Consider the following 21524-nt stretch of genomic DNA (forward strand, 5'->3'; position numbering starts at 1 on the left):
TTGGGCCAGGAGGATTGGAAAACTATTCTTGATGCGCAGGATTAATTGACAGGAAATTAGGACAGGCGCATCGCGTATAATAAACAGTGTCGACAAACAGCAAAACAGATTCTAAACAGCATTATACATGGATACTTCGATAATGTCATTTGTGGCCGCTAATAATGGTTTGAAAAGGCAAACGGCTACAGAGCGCAGAGGTGGGAAAACTCCAGGGATGTGATTTAGTCCTCTCTCTCTCTCTCTCTCTCTCTCTCTCAGTGGGGTGACACTGCAGCGCTACTCCTCATAGCTTTATCTGCCACGAAAAGGTGAAGCCATGAGTGATCTCTCCAATTTAAAAGCACTCAGCCCTCACAATATATTTTTGCATATATTCATGCAACAAAGATTCAATTTAGGAATATTATACTGAAAACATTGCCTGAATTCTTCGCAGCATTAATAACAGATCATGGGTAGCAAATGCATTAAACTTGACAATGAGAAAGAGGGAAAATGCCCATTTAATTAAAAAGCAAAAAAATATGAAATAATGGAGAGAATTACTGACTGGATGCCACAAGAATCTGCATCCTGTATTTGGTCTCTAATGACCTAATTTTCTGCTAATGAATTGCTGACAAAATTTCAGAACACATGGGACGTGTTCAGTGGCCACATCGGTTTTATATAATAGATTTGGGCCTCGTCAGATTGGTGTTGCTGCAGTGAATGAAATTAAGATGACTAGAATCAATTACTGGAGAACTGAGAGGAAGAAATGTAGAAATATACGTGAGCATTCGTGCATTACGCTGTCATTACTTGGTCTTACGAGTCAGTGGGGCCCTCTGTACTGTCGCCCATGAGCGCCCACACATACATATACAGTAACAACCACGACAGACATCCAGTGACAAAATCATTCTTGTTTTCGTCAGCCCCAGTCAAAAATCAGTCTGCATTGTGCTACCTATGGTCATTTTACTTTTTATTTTGACAGCAAACATTCAATTTAAACAATAGCAAATTATAACATCCATCTACAGTGGAACAATTTATCTCCAATTCAGCTCAGCGAGTAGCAGTGTCTTAATTAAGCAGCCGGCCGGAGAGGAATTCGACCAGAGTAATGATCTGTGTGTGTGGATAAGCAGCTTCTATTGACTCTGTAATAGGTAGCTTTCATGGGATGTGTGGTTCGATAGTAATAACATGAAGGGAGGAAGATGTTCTCCACACAGCGCTGTAAGTACAACACACTGCAGCTCGCCAACACAAGTTCCATCCATCAATGCACAACATGGGTTTGTGACAAAATCCATCCTGATGCCTTAAGGGGGATATTAAAATATGCAAATTCTGTTGTTATTTATTCATAGTCATGCCATTCCAAAACTGTATGACTTTATTTATTCTGTATAATACAGAAGCTGATATTTTGAAGAACATTCTGGCCAGTATTTTACATATCATGAAAGTGAATGGAGTCGAGGCTGTTAAATGCCAAAATAGCAAAAAAAGCATAATTGAGGTTTCATAAGTATATTGCTATAATATTTAGCTTTAATTGGTCTTGTGCTATCTTTCTTCATAATAAATACTACTGTTTATTTGATATTTGTTATTTAATGCAGTTACATTCATACATTACTTTATATGCGGCTCGAGTGATCAAAAACCTTTTACATATATTCATACATGGGTCAGTGATGTGACGGGTCTTTTTTTTTTTTGTCCAAAAGCCTTAATAATAATAAAAAAAACAAAAATATGACAGAACTAAATACAAAATGTTCGATTGTCCTTTTGCTAGCTAGCTAGCAAGCTAAATAGCTAGCCAGCTAGATGTCAGTCTGTTTGAAAATTGTTTGAAAATATCATCATTCGGTAAATCCGAGATTTTGGTTAAACTGAGTGACTTTTTTGGTGACAAATTTTGTCCATCTTGTAAAAAAATGACAAAAGCAGTGTTAAATGATTATAAAAACCACATAATCTCATTGTTAACACTTAATAAAACTTAAAAATTAATTATATCTCCATTAAATCAAAGGACAATAAAGACTTTTACATTATTATAAAAAAAAAAACTATTTTAAACAACTGTTGAACTTTCTGTTCTTCAAAGAATCCTGAAAAAAATAATATTAAGCAATAAAAAATATTAAGCAGCACAACTGTTTTCAACAATGTTATTATGATAATATTAAAGGTGCTAAAGAGGATGTTTTGTTTTATACATTTTTGCAATATTACTTGAAACTGTCTTTACTAACTGATAAAAGACTATTTATTAGGTGCACTGAAAGGAATAATATTAATATACATCATCTGTGCACGAGGTAGGGCCTTAAAAACATCAGCCAATCGTTTACGCGATCATCGCGTAAACCATTGGCCCTCTGGCTTGTCAATCACTGCCGTGACGTTCCTTGTGAGAGACGAGCGCGGCTGCGTGCTCCAGTAACTTTCCACACTCCACAGGCGCTGCATGCGATGTTTTTGTCCGGAGACAGGAGTAACAACTGCAGATTATGAGTTACCTGCGGTGAGTCCAACATAATGAATCCACTAACACAACACAGCGAATGCCGGTGGTAAACACTCGTGTTCCAATACTCGTGCACGAGTTTTGGGAGGCGTTCCCTCGAAAGGAGGGGGGTTGTTCTTACGCATGCGCTCATTTAAAAAACTAAGTAACAGTCTTTGGTTTCTCAGTCGACGAAAAGATCCTCTTTAGCACCTTTATGAAGAAATGTTTCTTACAGCATATTATTTCTGAAGGATCATATGACACTGAAGACTGGAGTAATGGCTACTAAAAATTCAGTTTACAAGAATAAATAACATTTTATAATATATTAAAATAGAAATTAAATTGTAATAGTTTTCACAATGTAAGTTTTTACTGTATTTGTGATCAAATAAATGCCTTGGTGAGAATAAGAGATATATATATTGCATACTAATCATATATAAAATAGTTTGCACATTAACTTCTTATATTCACTTTCATGTAAAACAGTGGCCAGTTCATTCTTCTCCATTTCACCTTTTGTGTTCCACAAAGTCTTGCAGGTTTGAAACAACTGTCGGAATTTTAAAAACCTAGCATGAGATAATGGTAGTTCATAAATGTCAGGTTGTGTCTCTGTGTATTTTTTTTTTTTTTTTAGTAAAATACAGCAAATTAGTGCATCACTCAGAGCATCAAATTCATTTATGTACAGAGTGATTTTTAAAGTGCTTTCATCTGTTGTATAACTAGGGTTACTTTCAGTGGGGCGGGTCACAGCGAGCAGATCGTTTTGGGGCGAGGACCCCTCATTAGCAAGGTGACAGCAAAAATAAACAGTGTACCAAACTATGCCTATGTTCTGTTCCATTTGCATAGTTCAAGCCAATCTGCACCATTACCCAACATAAGAGCACAATGCTTTAAAAAGCCAGTCCTCCACCTGCAGTGCCCTGGCAAGTCAACAGCCATGCATCAATCAGGCAATGAGCTAATTTAGCGGGTCTCTCTCGGCTTCCACTGAGTGTGACGTGCAGGTGGGCTAAAGCATTGTTTTAGGCCACCACTCCATTAGAGTGACACACACAACAAAGCCGCAAACAAATACGGAAACAGATCGCAGCTTCTCCCTGAGGACCAAGGCAAAATGGGAGGAATGAACTTTAAAAAACTTGGAGTTGCGGTTTAAGTTAGATCATACATTCGGTACGTGTAGGTGACAGAGCTTTGGGACGTTACGAGCCTAATCTGCAGGTAATAGCATGTAAAGTCGAGCCCTTTCATCGGCTGCATGTGAAAGAGAGCGTTTTAACTCTGAGAGGGGAGCTGAGGGTTGAAGTTATGGTATTAGCGGGCATAGTTAACATCAGCAGCGTGAGGCAGGCAGGGGAAGTTGGCGTTGTGCTAGCGTTTCTCGTGTCATTAGTCTGAGATGGCTCTAATGGCTGTCCCGCTGGAGAGCCTCTTCAGAGCCGGCGCTGGCAGAGCGGCGCTCTTTTCGCACGCCGAACACCCCGACGCGCTGAGAAGCGGAGAGCGGCATGCTGCGTGTTGTATGTAAATTCTGCCTCATTTATAGCATTATCTGAAGGAGGGATATTGTCACTCTGCTGTAATGTGAGTGTTCATACCTCTGCGGCACGAGGAAGGGAGAGAATGAGAGAGCGGGAGAGAGGCGGTCTGGGCATGCATAAGAGAGATATCCACTAACTCACAATAGCCATTCTGCATATGAAAACAGCGGTGAGGAAGGGAGGAATGAAAGAGAAAAATTGAGTGGCTGATGAAGAGAGAAAGGTGGAGGGAGAGGAAAGAAGGAACGAGAGAGTGAGAAAAAGGAAAACAAGAATCAGCCAGCTGCTTTTCTGAGCAGAATAAAGAGACGTCTCTATTGAAAAATAGCCAGGTGGGTAAATTTGACTAGCTCAGCCATTTGAAACACCCTGAAGAGGCGAGAGAAGACATCGCTGAAAAAGTGTGACGGCGGAGAGGAAAGACAGCATCGGTACAAGCAGGTGGACCGTGATGTATGTGGCGCACATAGTTTGGAAGTAGAATATTGTTGAAAAGGTATAAGTTGGTATGAATTCTCAATCTGGTGATGAATGGGTTTATGGCAGTTTAAAATGATTTTAGATTGATTTGGTGCAACAGTTGTTAAAATTATCTCTTTCTGTAATGGGTAAGTAATTGAAGTCCAATGAAGCAATGTGTATTTTTGTATATCCAAATGAACACATGTAGAACATTAACTTTTGTCTGACAGAGCTTAATATGTCTGGCCCAGCAGGTCTAGCCTGTATTTAATAATAATAATAATAATAATAATAATAACTTTTTGGGGTTAAAAATTATCCAAAATCAATTTGAGCAAATACATAACCAGCCAGTGTTAAAAACTATCATCTCAACTCCTTAACCCGATTCATGAAATGAAAGCTTGTAATACTGTTTTCTAATTTGGGTGGTACTGGTAGGTTTCTGCGGGAAATTCGAGCATGCATCATTACGTCACGTCTGTTTTCGTAAAAAACAAGTCCCAGCTAGTAGGCTATATCATGTGAGGGTGCTGCAGTTGACGGATCATTTATTGCCTTTTCTTACAGTATCTGGAATAATTAAACATCATTTTGATGGCGGATTGAATGGTATGACAAATGGACAATTAGAGATTAGACTGTACAGAAATTGAACTGGTAATGCTAATACACACTAAATACACAGTCACGTAATGCTGATATTGTTAATATTAATAATATGAGAACAAAGTATAACAATAATAATAATTTGCACTGTTTGATGTGATATGAGCTAAGCAATCATTAGATTTAATAACCATTGGTAGGACGGTTTATTGTAATGCTTTTTTTTCTCAGTTGGTCAGAACAAAAGTGGTAGATTTGTTACTTGTTCAGATGATATTCTCTGGTGAAAATTCTTATTTTGGTTATACCTTCAAGACTACAATCTGTTATTCCAAACTTCCCGTACAGTATCCACCGGTGTGGTGACTGACAGCCACACATTCTCCTCAAAACATTAGATTCATCCGCACTGAGGAGCCGTGCTGATGCAGTCACCGTGATTTTGCCAAGTAAGACATGTTCCTGTATCAACATATTTTGTTGATCCTGGAACAACATTCCTGTCTGAAAATTTTGTCTTAACCTTATTCCTACCCCTAAACCTAATCCTACCCATAACTTTCCCTAAAATCAGAGGGGAAAGATTGGTGAATAACATTGATGTAGAAGCACCTAACCCTGGTTGTAAACCTAAACTTGACATAATCGGTAAACTTGTCCTTTAAATCTGATTGGTTGATTGGAATGTTGTTCCAGAATTAACAAAGATGTTGATCCGGGAACACGTTGTACTTGATGAAATAACATTCACCGTGCCGATGCACAACCCATGTAAAGATGATAATTCTGCAAATAACTGCAATTGCAGGTTTCGAACATAGATGGCGACAAAGAGATAAAACTTACGGACTGCAGCTTTAAAAACAACAACAACAACAAAACATTAAAACCCTTTAAATAGTACATTCACACAATCAGGGATGCAAACAGGTAAAAAGGTGAGAACATTGCATGGGGCTTGCCTGGAAAATCCAGCCTCACCACTGTACCAGCGGATGAGTCTGGTCGGCCATTGAATCAATTCTATTTCTAGAGCGGAGCAAATCCGAGCAAACAGGAAGCGGAGTAAACTAATCAGAGAAGAGCAGATATGACGTTAGCAAAGCGACAAGAGAGTCAACAGCAAAAAGTAAATAATTAATGTGTTTTAGTCATTTAAAACTAAATTCACGGCTGAATAGAACAAACGGGTCTCCCGTGCGCAAACCTTTGTTGATATTGAAGGGACTTTCGCCGCACTAGAGTGACGCTGTTTGCGTCACTGAAATAAATGAATCTGATTGCACGGTACGGTTTGGAGTTGACTTGAATCGCGATGGAGGGCGGACTGACTAGACTGATATATCTTGTAGAAGATATATCAGTCTGGCTTGCCAGGCAAGCGTGGGGCAGGGGCATGGTCCGCAATTTTTTTTTAAAGATATTTGCTTTACATGCTCATTTGTAGTTACTTTAAGGGATTGTTTTTTACTTTTCTTTTTTTTTTTTTTTAGTTAAAGTCTGAATTTATGTCAAAAACTGTAATTTTACATGAAAAAATAAAAAATAAAATAAAACACATTGTTATAACATTTTACCAAAATCAAGATTGAATACATTTGGTCAAAGTCTCATGTTATAAAAGATCAAGTGCTATGCAGGGTAATATTGGCTGATTAGACGGCAATACTGAGCTGAAAACTGTTTGCCCTCTCTTCACCGTTCCCACATCTCAGACCTCAAATACATAAATTACCCTTTATATACAGTTTTTAAATTAAAGAGTAAAGTAAACACTGTACTTACTAAAACAACCAGTTCTTTATTTACTCTTGTAAGTTCACAACTAACACCACATTGCATAAACAATAAATAATCAAAGCAAATGACATTTACACAAACATGGTGCAAGAGCTTTTTAAAACTTCACAATTTTTGCAATTACTTTTTAACCATCTGGCCTCAAAGTGATTTTTGGTGGATGTATGAATTAAGTTCTCCTCAAGTTCACACAGGTGTCCTAGCAGAGCAACCACAGATGTAGTTCATCACATTAACTATGAACATGATCCAAGTTTGACAACTAGAAAGCGTCATTTTCTTCCAATTTATTTGAGGAAAACATTTTGCTTGAAGATTGTGTGTTATTGTATAATGAAAGCCATTTATTTTGATATTCTACTAGTTAATACAGTTTTTTTTTTTTTTTGGATGTCCATGCACATTTGAGTTTATACTTATATCTAGTGTTGTCATGCTGCTCGGTGTCAGTGTAAATTGGATGAGAAGTGTTTTCATATCACAAGTTATGATCTGCTCATTTATTATGAACCATCTTGCGGGCCCCCCCGGGCACATCGGCTATAGGACGGGCCGGCACTGTGTACAAGGAATCCAAGTCATTTCATCTGCCACTTCTGTATCCAATGTAAATATGTAAACCACATCACCACAGGCGGTCCAAAATCGCTTTGTCATGATGAAATAAGTAGTCACAGAAGCAGACTGTGTTTGACAGTGCCAGCCTCTCTCTCTCTCTCTCTCTCTCTCTCTCTCAGTCACCGTCTCTCACCCGGGCATAATAAGCTTCAATTACGCGTGGCTCTCTCTTTCATTAAAGACAGCCGCTGCACTTTGCTAGCCCACAATAAACACTAACAGAGAGAAATATTAGAGTCCCGTTTATTTATGAACCCGTTAATAATGAGTCGCTTGATGAAAACGGCGTTCTCAGCAGTGCGTTAGCTGAACAAACAGTGTGCATCAGGGAGAGATAGCTAGTTAGCCTCCGTGACTTAAACAAAGCTAAGGCGCGACAACAAGTGCCGGCAATTAGCCGAACCTCCTCCAGAGGTAACCCTACGTGTTTTTGTCTTTTACGATCACACAAGACTGCTGTGAGCTGTAGAATTAAAGCAAGGATGTCATCAGTTTCCCTAAACTTCAACCCAATGCTCTGCCTTCATGTGCTGGTGATTGATTGTTTTTGTCAGTTTATGAACAATGATGCCCGTTTGCATGTGAGGGTGAGGGCTCATGCGGGGCACGACCTGCGTCCCACTCGCTGTCTGAGGCCTAATGACTGGCTCAGCAATGCCCTGCCCTTCTAATTAAAAAGGTTCTGGATAGACGGAGCATAGTTAAACTGAGAAAAGGTGATATATCCTTAATTCCTCTACCCAGTACCTTTTCTCATTGGGTTTGCATGCATGAATGTGGGTGTTTCTTCAACTTCTGGACTTTTAAACTCCCTGAAATGCACTTTTTTGAAAATGGATATTGAATATGTTTACAAATAATGCCCTACAATGAATGTAAAATTAATTGTCATTAATTATCGCTTCCACCATTCCATCTAAACTCATTTTGGGGTGGAATTAAGATTTTTAAGATTTTAACATTTTTGGAATAAAATGGCAGACTCCTTTGTTTTTATAATTTCACATATTTAGCATTTTTATGTCATAAATACACGTTATTAAATAATACCTTGATATATGTTTTCAAAATTACACAATTGATTCATTCAATTGATCTAAAGTGACAGAAAAGACATAATTTTATGAGAGATTTTAGATAAATGCTGTTCTTTTGAACTTTCTATTAATCAAAGATTCTTGAAAAAATGTATCACTGTTTCCACAAAAAATATTAAACAGCACAACAGTTTTCAACTGATAATAATACAAAAAAAGTTTCTTGAGCACCAAATTAGCATATTAGAATGATTCCTGAAGGGTCATGTGACACTGAAGACTGGAGTAATAATGTTGAAAATGCAGCTTTGCCATTACATAAATAAATTACAATATATGAAAATGGAAAACATTTATTTTATATCATAATGATATTTCACAATATTAATGTTTTTATCTTACAATATTTAATCTTACGGCCCCAAACTCTCAAACGGTAGTGTACTCATTCATTTATATTAGTTCTTTTTCTTTTTCTTTTTTTTCCCCCATAAAGAAATGGACTGGAAGTCTGGGAAAACAGTAAAACAAACAAATCTATACACTAAAGACATTTGAAATTTGATGAAGGCATGGTAAAAGTTTAATAGGGACTTGATACAAATGAAAAAAAAAAAAAAAAAAAAAAAAAGTCAAATCACAGAATTTTTCATTAAATTCTATCACTGGAACAAAAGTGCTTGTAGTTGAAGAAACACCCACAAGATAATATATACAGTCCACTTTGTTCTTTACAGCAACACCAAAAGGTGCGGTGAGCATCTCGCTCTCACCAAAGTCCCATCATCACCAGCTTTCTCCATTACCTCTGTCAATCTGACACTCTGTTTCTCGACTTCAGTTCTGTCCTGCAATATCACACAGATGTGTGAAGAGGACCTGTGAGTACACAGGTATATTAACAACATTTCCATTCAGTGCTGGTCAATCAGGCCCACCGCACTCTCTCAGATTCATCCGCAGCGTCTCTCTCGCCTCAAGTACCCAGAGCTCACGCTCCGCAGCGCTGCCGTACAGATTGCGGGCCGGGCTTGTCTGACTAGATAAAAGATTGCACAGGATTGACGCTGGGGGGACGATAGCCTCTGTGACACGTGCTGTGCTCTCTCCTCTCTCTTCCTCTCGCTCATTCCCTTCCCGAAATGCTCCGTGCCTTCATTCATTTACATAACAGACTTCTGACACCTTTACTTTATTCATCAATCACAGCGCTTCTCTCCCAGTCTACCTTTTGTCTGAGCATGTCTCTGCTCCATCAGGACCTGCACAAAAGATTAATTTCACAGTTTTTTTGCCCTCACTGCTTCCCCCTCTCCATAATCCTCTGCTTTTTTAAAACCCTCCCTTCTCATTCTTTCATTTCAAAGATACAAAGCTCATGAAATGACAGCAGCTAGATAATGAAAACAACAATGCAAGCAATTTTTACTCCTGCAGGTCGCATCGCTGGATTTCCTCTCCCTTTCCCGTCCGTTTCTCCTCCTTCTCTCCCATTTCCGCTGAGGCGCTGCCATCTGTCTAAGGTTCACGCTGCCGTCCCGCTCTTTAATCTGCATACTGGCAGCACTGGGCCCGCCACCTCATTGAATTCATCTATGCCCCTCTCCGCCACCCCTAACACTAATCTCTTGCTTCTCTACATACTTCTGAATTATTTATCAAGCTTGGAATTTCCTTTCTAGCCACTCACTCACATACTTTTAAAGAGAAACAAACCAAATAACATTGAGCCCTACCTAATCATTTATGTTCCATGTGCACTATAAGTATGATGCACTTAGTCCATAAGGGCTAGTTATTAAAACACAATTTCACTAAAAAGTCACATACTTAAGCACAAATATCTGTCCTTATACTAAGCATCCAGATAACCAGAGCTAAATGCTCTGAAATAGTGCTTATTAAGTGTAATAAAACAGCACTTTTAATTAATTAGATTAAATAATTTAATAAATATTAATAAAAAATAATCCTCAACAATGCTTAGGTAGGTGGTACGCGTCAAAATAACATCCACATGGATGGCAGGACCCAAGGTTTCCCAGCAGAACATTGCCTAAAGCATCACACTGCCTCCGCTGGCTTCCCTTTTTCCCATAGTGCATCCTGGTGCCATGTGTTTCCCGGGCAAGAGACGCACATGCACCCGGCCATCCATGTGATGTAAGACCATCAGACCATTGCTCCGTGGTCCAGTTCTGATGCTCACGTGCCCACTGTTGGTGCTTTCGGCGGTGGACAGGGGTCAGCATGGGCACCCTGACTGGTCTGCAGCTATGCAGCCCCATACGCAACAAACTGTGATGCACTGTGTATTCTGACACCTTTCTATCAGAAACAGCATTAACTTCTTCAGCAATTTAAGCTACAGTAGCTCATCTGTTGGATCGGACCACACGGGCCAGCCTTCGCTCCCCACGTGCATCAATGAGCCTTGGCCGCCCATGACCCTGTCACCGGTTCAACACTGTTCCTTCCTTGGACCACTATTGATAGATACTGACCACTGCAGACCAGGAACACCCCACAAGAGCTGCAGTTTTGGAGAAGCTCTGATCCAGTCGTCTAGCCATTACAATTTGGCCCTTGTCAAACTCACTCAAATCCTTACGCTTACCCATTTTTCCTGCTTCTAACACATCAACTTTGAGGACAAAATGTTCACTTGCTGCCTAATATATCCCACACAGTAACAAGTGCCGTGATGAAGAGATAATCAGTGTTATTCACTTCACCTGTCAGTGGTCACAATGTAATGCCTGATCGGTGTGTATATATATGTATATATGTATATATATATATATATGTGTGTGTGTGTGTGTGTGATGCTTTGGGCAATGTTCTGCTGGGAAACTGCCATCCTTGTGGATGTTACTTTGACACGTACCACCTACCTAAGCATTGTTGAGCATTATTTTTGTTGTACAGTCACAGTGTAGTATGTTAGATGGTGGTAGTTTACTGCATCCTCCAAAACCTAGTACTCAGAGCTGGCTTGCAAATATGCAAATGCAGGCACTTATTCTGTGGGCATGTTTGCAGCATTATCTGATTTGTAAAAGGGGACTATAACAGTGTGTCAGAATAAATTATGGAATCAGCAAACATTTAACTTATTCTTCACAAATTCCTCCAATTGCAATTGCCGCAAATTGTGCATTCATGACAGAAATGTACAAAACTGTTGATGCCAGATATCAATTGATGATCTCCACTGATGTGAATTTTAAGCTTTGCTTAATGCAAGTGAGTGTTTGTTAAAGTATAGAGGGGAAAAAGCGGTGAGTTCATTTAATAATGGAGAGAGGCACTATTTTAAATGGTACACATCTGCTTGTGAGTGCCGTTGCTCGCAGTAATGGGTCACTGGATGCCTTTGGGCAGGGCATGGACATTAGCTCCACAGGACAGCAGGGGCAAACAGCCTCATCCAACACCTGAACTTATTTAACAGGATAATTACCTCCGTGTGACTCTTCTGCTCTAGATAACTAACAGTGTTAAAGGTAACGCTACACAACGACCCAGCGACCCTGCACCGCTCGACAAAAACACAATTAACTTGACGCAAACATAACAAGCAAACAAAACTGAAAAAAATGCAGTTGCTGTGCAGCACGCCATTTCTTTGTACACAAGAAGATGGCGCGGACAGGTACGGTACACCAAACACACTCACGGTACACCAGTTCAAAGGACATTTGCAGTTTTTTTGGGCCCAGACCATCCCTTTTCTTTTTCTCCATCGCTTTATCTCCCTCCTTACACCTCTCGGCTTTTTCCTCTGTTTCTCTCTCTTTCTGGGTGGAAAATGAGCGCTCTCCACCCACCGCAGGTGGCGCAGGGAGGGAAGAGAGGAAGCGAGCGTCTTGATTTATCGGAGGCTGTCAGCCCCTCTGAGGATTGGAGGCTACGGGAGGGTGGCGTCTCCTCCTTGGCCCCTTGGCTGGCTCTGAGGCAGACCCCATCTCTCATTAGGAGAGAGCTGCAGTTCTACTTGAAAGTGACATTCACACTCCCCTCTCCTCTCACAAATGCAAAGAGATGACAGCCCCTCGCCACTTAAAAGCCCGGGTCCCTCTTTTCAGGCCCAGGAAAACATCAATTTATTACATTAGGTTTGGCAGATATCCATATGATACCTATACGACACAAATAACCCACCCCCTTTCCATTACAAACACTCACTCGCTCACACACATACACTCACTCCTCACACTCTTCCTGTCGTTTCCTTCATCACCTCATTCGGCAGCCCACCCTCTCGTTCGCCGACACCTCCTCACGGCTGTCACCCTCGCTCCAACCAAACATTTTGTTTGCTTGTCGGGATTTTAATTCACAATTAGCTCATAGGAGCATGTAAGGCAGCGGGGACAAAAGCATTTTTCAGGGGGGTGTGTCTACAACTGGCACTTACCTCCGGACTCTCGTATTTAATTATCTACTGAAAGTTAGAATGTAAATAAATGAAAACATTTACACAAAAAACAATGGCACTCTCTGATTTGAAGCGTGATGTGAATGTTGACGTTGTGCATCTCTGAAGTGTTCCATGTTAGGGAATGTCATTGCATGAGAAATTCAATAACATACAGTAAATGTTGTCAAATCTTCACCTTAAAACATACAACATCTGGAGGAGCATATTTTATATTCTTTTAAAGGAGAAAATCAGGTGTGGAGTCTCACAATGGCTTACCTAAATGCATATCTCATATCCTAGTACTCTTGCATCCTAAATTATAATATGCATGCCAATAAATCTTATAATAATAATAATAATAACAATTATTATTATTATTATTATTATTATTTACTTATTATTTTTTTTTAATATTTTAAAAATTAGTTTTAATATTAATATTTAATCAGTAAATCAAATCAAGCTTTAACTTAAAAATACAGTCGTACCAAAACAAATTAAAATTACAATTACAATATTATACAACAACAAAAACATTCATATTAATATTAATAATGTTGTTGGGACCACCAATGTTGTTGTTATTATTATTACAGCTACTATTACCATTATTATTAGCATCTTCCTAAAATCATTTTAATATTAATACTCTATACTCAAATTAGTAATATTTTTATAACATTTTTATAACATATATATATATATATATATATATATATATATATATATTGACTATATATATATAGTCAAACCAAAATTTATTCAGACGCCTTGAACATTTCATTCATTAATACAGTTTATTCACTATAGTTGAAAAAATGGTAATAAAATATGACAAGATCTCAGAGTTAAACTGTGTCAGAAAATATTAATCTTAATCATGTCAGATAACACTTAAGTAAAACATGGTCAGGTAAAAGTGTCTGAATAATTTTTGGTTCCAAATTTGTATCAGTTTTACTGGTAGTCCACTGTATGAAGAATTTTTGGGTATAACGTGTCACAGTTTACTTTATTTTGCTATCCTCACTTACATAAATGAACTATAGTGTCCTGTACCCACTAGTTAAAGATATATCCAAAATATAAAAATGTCTAAATAATGTTGTATATATATTCAATATTCAATATTAATAGAATCTGCTCTCATAATTTGGAAACAATGCTTTGTCAATCCGTATATGGGAAGCAGTATATGCAAACTAATAGGCACATAATTATAAGACATACACACAAGAAATATGCATATCAAACACTCAAGCTGTCATTCCCTTTTTTTCCAAGCATGAAGGGACATTTTTTTTAAACTATAATAGTCCAGTATGCAAAACCATGCGTTGTCTGGCTCGACTGTTAGTGGTGTTGACTAATTAGCCAGTAATAATTGTCCCGGAAATCAGTCTCCATTATTGAATACAATAGGAACGTAATATTCACTTGAAATACAGAGATTGAAGAGGAGTGATGGGGGAGGGAAGCCTGTATGCTCAGACTAAAGCTGTCAAACACAGAGCAAAGACAAAGTGGAGAGACAGAAGCATGAGGGGGGGAGAGACGGAGGAACAGCAATGATAGACACAGGAAAATGAAAGACAGAAATCAATCAATTAAGCTCGATTTGGAGAAGATGAGCCGGTGTCACGCAGAGGAGAACTTTTGCACGACAAGGAGAAAAGTGATGAAGGTATGCATCAGAAAGAAAAGAAGTAGCTAACTCGCTCTCCTTCGGTGCAGCTCTCTCCCTCTCTTTAAAGATCACCGACGTGTCAGGAGGGGGGTGGGTTGCGATATGCAAAACACGGCCTCCATAACCAAAGTAGCCTGCAAAATGAGGTGTCAGCATGCGAAGCTCATTGATGTATGAATGCGGAAAATGAAAAGCGGCAGCAGACAGACGAGGCTAAAGGTGAGACAGGCGCAATGTGAGCAGCTGTACATCTACGTCAAGGTGTTGGCGTAGCGGCCCTCTCTCTCTCCCCTTCTCATCCTACTCACTCTCTCTTCTTTATTTATTTATTTCCCTCTATCTATCTCTTTTCTCCATTGGAAGGGCCACAGCCTAACAAGGAACACTGGCCACAGGACATTGAAGGAATGCTACTCAGGGAAACAATCCTGTTCCCTATGGAATACTAACTAAACTTGAATGAATCGAATAGTCTCTCTCTTGCTCTCTTTCTTTCCTGCAGACCTCATCTGCCATGTCAAAATACATCACACACTATTGTGTGTGCAAATTCAAATTTCTGTCTATGATATTACAAGGCTATTGTTTTTACTTCTTATCATTCTGGCCTGTATTGCAGAAACAGAAGAGTAGAAAATAGACTAATTCTGGCAGCCATTTTGAAGACAATGTTCACTTGAACACTGACAACACAAGTAAAGCTATTTATATAGCACATTTCCAAGTGCTTTATAGATCCATGTCCATAAAGATTCACATATGGAAGGTAGTAAAAGGAAACTATGAGATATAGTTCAAAATCAAAAACTTAAGTAAGGAGAGAGAATCAAATTACCTGAGGAAAAGTACTAAACAGGTGTGCTTTATAGTTTTTCAAGTCACTTTGGCACATTTCTCAGATCAGAACTGAAATTCTCAAAACTACTTGTTCAACTTTCACATCATCAAGTCACTTGTGCAGATCATAAAAGCAGTTTCTCATTCTTTTGAACAAATTGCAAATGCTTTGGTACATTCCGGCAATTGATTATGTACAATTGTCATGTTGCTCAAAATGCATTATATGGTTCTCTGTTGAGTAGTCTTACCCCTCAAAACATCTAGTCATTAGTTCATCGCATGAGTCATTAAATGCAAAATGGTTGACCTAGTTAACATAATGTGTCAAGTATATTATCTATACATTTACAGACAGACAGACAGACAGACAGACAGACAGACAGACAGACAGACAGACAGACAGACAGACAGACAGACAGACAGACAGACAGACAGACAGACAGACAGACAGACAGACAGACAGATAGATAGATAGATAGATAGATAGATAGATAGATAGATAGATAGATAGATAGATAGATAGATAGATAGATAGATAGATAGATAGATTGTTTTTAATGTCCATTGTAAAACCTGAAGTGAAAACCACTATCACACAGTGCCAAGAACTGCTTCTTATTGATGGTCAAGCCTGGCAGTCTGCGAAACAGCACATGATGCTGCTTTCATTGAATTGGAAGGATACCTGCTGACAGCGGACTTAAAGGAGCTCCTGGCTGAGCTATCACTGCCTCAATGTTTGTGTGTGTGTGTGTGTGTATGTGTGTGTGTGTGATTGATAAAACAGATCAGAGGAAGCTTGTCTTACACAGAGTTTGTGATGTTTGTAATGCTTGTTTCATTCCAGCCTTATCGCATGGGATTTCAGAGATCTAGTCCATCAGTCTGACTACAGCATGACGGTCACAGAAAAATACCGTGCAGTTTAGATGACCCAGTACGACAGCAAGTACCTTCACGCAACATTTTAACATTTATAATTTACCATATGTGAAAGTATTCAAAAACACAAATGGACAGCCAAACATGTCGAATTTAGATTGGTGAACTCTAACTTGCGTTTTGCAATCATTACAGTTCACTGTTAACATAAACTGCGCATAAATACATGCCACTGCTAACATGAAATCAAAAAGGCCAGAGTCAACGTCCTCTTCAGGCCTTCAGAAATTGTTGTGCGCGTTGGGTAATTTGCTCTTTTGTCAAGGCGGCTGATGCGGTAGTAATTTGCATGCCTCCTCCGAGAAGAGCTTTGAAATAAAGGATGGTCGCTGTAATGCACTAAGTGTTTGTGCCACAGCTGATTGATAAAGTGAAGCCCTCTGTTGTGCAACACTCATCACTGGCCAGAGGGCTGCAAACAGAAAAGGCAGGCAGGAAAGGAAGGAAAGAAAGAGAAATGACACCATATGCAAATTAAAATTGAGAGCGAGTGAAAGAGAGAGAGAAAGGACGACAGAACAAAATGAGTTACACACCCTCTGCTCGGGAGGCTTGCGAAGGGGCGGCGGGGAGGGTGTGCCGAGAGAATGGAGCTGAAATGAGTTGTTTAGGTATGCTCCTGGGTGCAGGACTTGTAAAGCAGATGTCACTCTAATAATGTGCGCTGGCGAACACGCTGGGCCTAAACCCAGCAGGATGAAGCTTCAAGCCCCAGCAATGGCAGCTAATGCCATTTTATGAGGTGCCATCTTATAAAGACAATGCCCACCTCATGCCATGCGCTTAAGCTAGTCAGCTGCAGGCACCAGCAAGCATTTGCTGCAGGGATTTTTATTTATTATTTCATAAGCCTCAATTTTGAAATCTGATTCCCACCACCCATTTTACTAAAGCCACCGTTTTCCATTTTTTCCTGGACAAGTGCTTCTTCATGTCCTCTTGTCGAGCCGAGGGCTCAAATGAAAGCAGACCTCACAGAACTTCATATCCTACTTCCTACAAGTTTAAAAGTTCCATGTGCATTCACAATCAAGTCGTTCAAACATTACTTTCTCATATATCAGCCCCGATGCATTAACAACATTATTTGTTATACAGAAGTAAACAAAAAAAAAAAAAATGTATTATTGGTTTAAAGCTGCAGTCTGTAACTTTTTATGGTTAAAAATGATCCAAAATAAATTTGAGCAAGTACATAACCAGCCAGTGTTCAAAATTATTTCCTTACCTTAGCCCGAACCTTACCTTAACCTTACGTTAACAACGTAATCGTGTTATAATGTTTTCTAGTAAGAGCGGTATTGTGGTTTTCCGTGAGAAATTCGAGCATTCATCCATTTTCATAAAGAATGACTCCCAGCTAGTAGGCTATATAGCATTACAAGTCTTAAGATTTCTTGCAGTGCATATAATATAATATCATAAAATTTCGCCATATTAGGAATTGTCATGATATTGTGTTGCTTGCAACTTGTCCAGGTTGACATCTGTCATTATGGCTAACCATGTGACAGACAGAATTCAGAACTGAAGAATTGGTTTTCTTTCAGTTAATAAGTGTGACTGTTGAATTGGAATTTAAAAGTTATTCTCAATTAAATTCTGAATGATGCACAATAGTGCAGATGAATGGATGCAGATGAATTTGAATGGATGTCTTTAACATCAACAAAAGACATGCAAAGCATTTTCTCAAGTCACTGAGCTTTTTACTGTCTCAACTTTGAATTATCCATTCAAATTTAATATTGCTAAATGTTAATTGTCCCTGCTATAGACCCCTTAATCGCCTACGTCACTGTGACGTCACCACTCTAGCTGGAGGCAAAACACAAATAAGAACTCATAGCGGGCGCGCTAAAAGTGTGAGGTTTTGACTTTAAAATGTCGTTTTGTTGTGTTTTCGGCTGCCAGAATAGAAGGAACAGGACTTTTGGTTCAAAACTAAAGTTTTACCAGATCCCAGCAGACATTCCTTCACAGAAATCAAGAAGACAATTTTGGTTGAATGCAATACGGCGTACAGACTGGACGGAGACTATCATAAATAATGCTCGTGTTTGCAGTGCACACTTCATGTCAGGTAAAATAATCGATGCATATGTAATGGTGTGTTGGTTTTATCTAGTACAAATCAGCAAGTTTCTGTTTTATAGGTGAAAAGTCGCCAACTTTCAGCGCACTAGCTAGCTTAAATGTTAAACAAACATACATCGATAGATGAGTGTGCCATCCTTTGAATGGTCTCTTAAAATAATCCACATTGCTAGCCATAATCATAGTTAGCCCAGCATTAGGTTCATATGTTGTCTAGGAAATATCCAAAACTTAAGTAAATTTACAAAAATAGCTGTCACGTCCCGCAGAGTCAGTGACTGTACATAATCGGACAGTTCTGAACCTTCTTCTGCATCCATGTTTAATAAATCCCTCCTAAAACATGCTAGCTTACGCTTGTCAACATTAAGTCCAGCATCTCTTTTTGCCTCCAGCTAAGCCCCGCCCACCAGGAAACGTTGCAATGTTTACAAACTTTTAAGGGGTCTATCCGTAACCCTATCATAGCAGGCCTGCAACCTGTTTTGTGGTTGCATTTCAAAAGTTGAGAAGCACTGCTAAAGAGCTGGCTTTATTTAGGCCTTATGGCTAAGTCCAAAGATGTGAAGATACAGTGTTACGGTGTGTATTTTCCATCATGTTTTGCAGCCTTCACTCATTACCTGATGTCTCCGAGCTCAGGGGTACAGCTTAATAAAAGTTAATCATGAGAAACTTACTCATTAACTACAATTCTGGTGGCTACCAAGCACTGTTCCTTGCTCTCTGCTTCCATTCTTCTCTCTCATGCTTGTTTGGAGATACATTGTTACACACACACACATTCATTCACAGCAAGACATTTCCATAGCTTCAAGCACAGTGGCCTAGAGTAACAGGCCTGAGTGGCAGCGGGGCGGGCTGGGCCACAGACGTCCACAGACCCTGGCCAAAACGCAGCAGGGTTTGGGTCTGGGATCCAGAAATAAAAGGGCAAGAGTTCTGCCCCCAGGCGCCACAGCTTTGCTTGAATATGAAGTTTTAATTTACAAGCCGAGCGCTTGTAATTAAGCACACACAGATATGTGAGGAGCTGACCGATGCTTTTAATGCTTCCAGACCATCACCAAACATGTTATTTGGCTTCTTAAATCACATCACACAGACAGTCAAAAGCTACAAAAGCGAAGACTGACAGCCACTGGACTGCACACACACACATCTTTGTGTTTGTTTACGGGTCTGTCGATATGTTCATTTGCTAAGGGTGTTTGTTATGTCTGACTTCCTGTTTTGGACTCTGAGCAAACCCCAGCTAATCCCTCGTGAGTTGAGCTGAATGTGTGTAGAGAAAGGGCCTTGTTCCAAAAACAGACAACAAGAAGAAAGAAAAATGTAAATGAAAGTGTAAACAGCCTCGTCTCTGTAATGTTAGGATGCACAGATCAGAATTATCATATGGCTTTGGGTGAAGGGACCAGCGAACCGAGTGTATCATTAAATATGAAGCATTCTTTCTTAGCTAGTTTTTATCTCATTATGTTTTAATGGCTTTGACCACACAGCCTGTTTTAAAAGCATGTTAAAAATGCTGAAATCAACTAACAGGCGCATCCAACCATTTCAGAACATCGCACCAAACAGAATGTCCATTCAAATCAGAAAACAATTAGAGTTTCTTTCTAATGTTTAATTATCGCACTGAATAATTTGTAACCAAAGATGTTTAGTACAGAGTAATACATTTACTTACACACTACTTTAGTTACTTCAGAAGTATTCAACTGCAATTAAATGGCATTTCTTTGTTGTAGCAACTAATTTTTTTACAAATTATATCATTGTGCCCCCAAAATGAAATTTCTGTCATCATTTACCCACCTTCATGTCATTCCAAACCTATATGACCTATATGATATTTTGGAAAATGTCCATACTGTAAACAGTATAGGACAGAGTCCAATGTTGTTATTGGGTGAATTTTACCTTTAACCTTTGCTCTCCTAAATATGAGTTTGGTACATTAGCATGCTAATATGCAAGAGCTTGTGTGTATTCAGACTCCTATGGGAATGAGATGTTAATTTGAAAAAAGCTGGTGTCTACATGGTATTTTCAGATATTTTATATTTTCAGGTATTTTTATTTTGTGAAAAAATGAGGAAAATGGAAGATTTTTTTTAAAACACTGGATAGAGTATGACGAACCCTAAATGAACTTCAGACTTGGAATTAACAACTTGGACTGTAAACCAGTGATTTTCAATGATATGTCTATTCAATTCTCATTTATCAAAGTAATAATGTCTTTAGAATTATTTTAATTTAGAGTCTTATTTCAGCAAACATTAATATATGTATTTATTTAATTTTATTAATTTGACTGACAGCCCCACTGTTTTTATTTTATTTATTATTTTAACTAAATCTAAAACTATTCAAATAATTTTTTTAATCACTGAAATAAAGTAAACAAAATATATATATATATATATATTAGATGAAAAACTTAAATGAAATAAGTCAAAATTACTAAAATTATAACTGGAATAAAATAAATTAAAATTAATAGAATTACTTAAGCAAAAATGACAAAAGCACAAACTTACTGAGGCTTAAAGTCAAATTAAAATAAAAACTGAAAATATACAATTAAAGATCATTTAAAATATTAATACATGCTATAATCAAGTCAAGTCAAGTCACCTTTATTTATATAGCGCTTTTTACAATGTAGATTGTGTCAAAGCAGCTTTACATTGATAACTGGTACATTATTTTGGCTGCACAGCAGCTCTTAAGTAGAAATGTAGGTGTAGAAGGTGTAGGTGTAGAAATTAGATATATGTATTGTTCAGTAGAATTAACACAAAATTGTTAATATTCATATACCTGATGTCTAATTGTAATGTGAGTGCTTTCCCCTTTAATTGTTACGATGGCATGGGCCAATGCAATTTCCCATTTTGGCTCCTCCTTTTGCCTTTTGCAC

Source organism: Chanodichthys erythropterus, chromosome 5, assembly GCF_024489055.1.
Source record: "Chanodichthys erythropterus isolate Z2021 chromosome 5, ASM2448905v1, whole genome shotgun sequence".
Lineage (NCBI taxonomy): Eukaryota > Metazoa > Chordata > Actinopteri > Cypriniformes > Xenocyprididae > Chanodichthys > Chanodichthys erythropterus.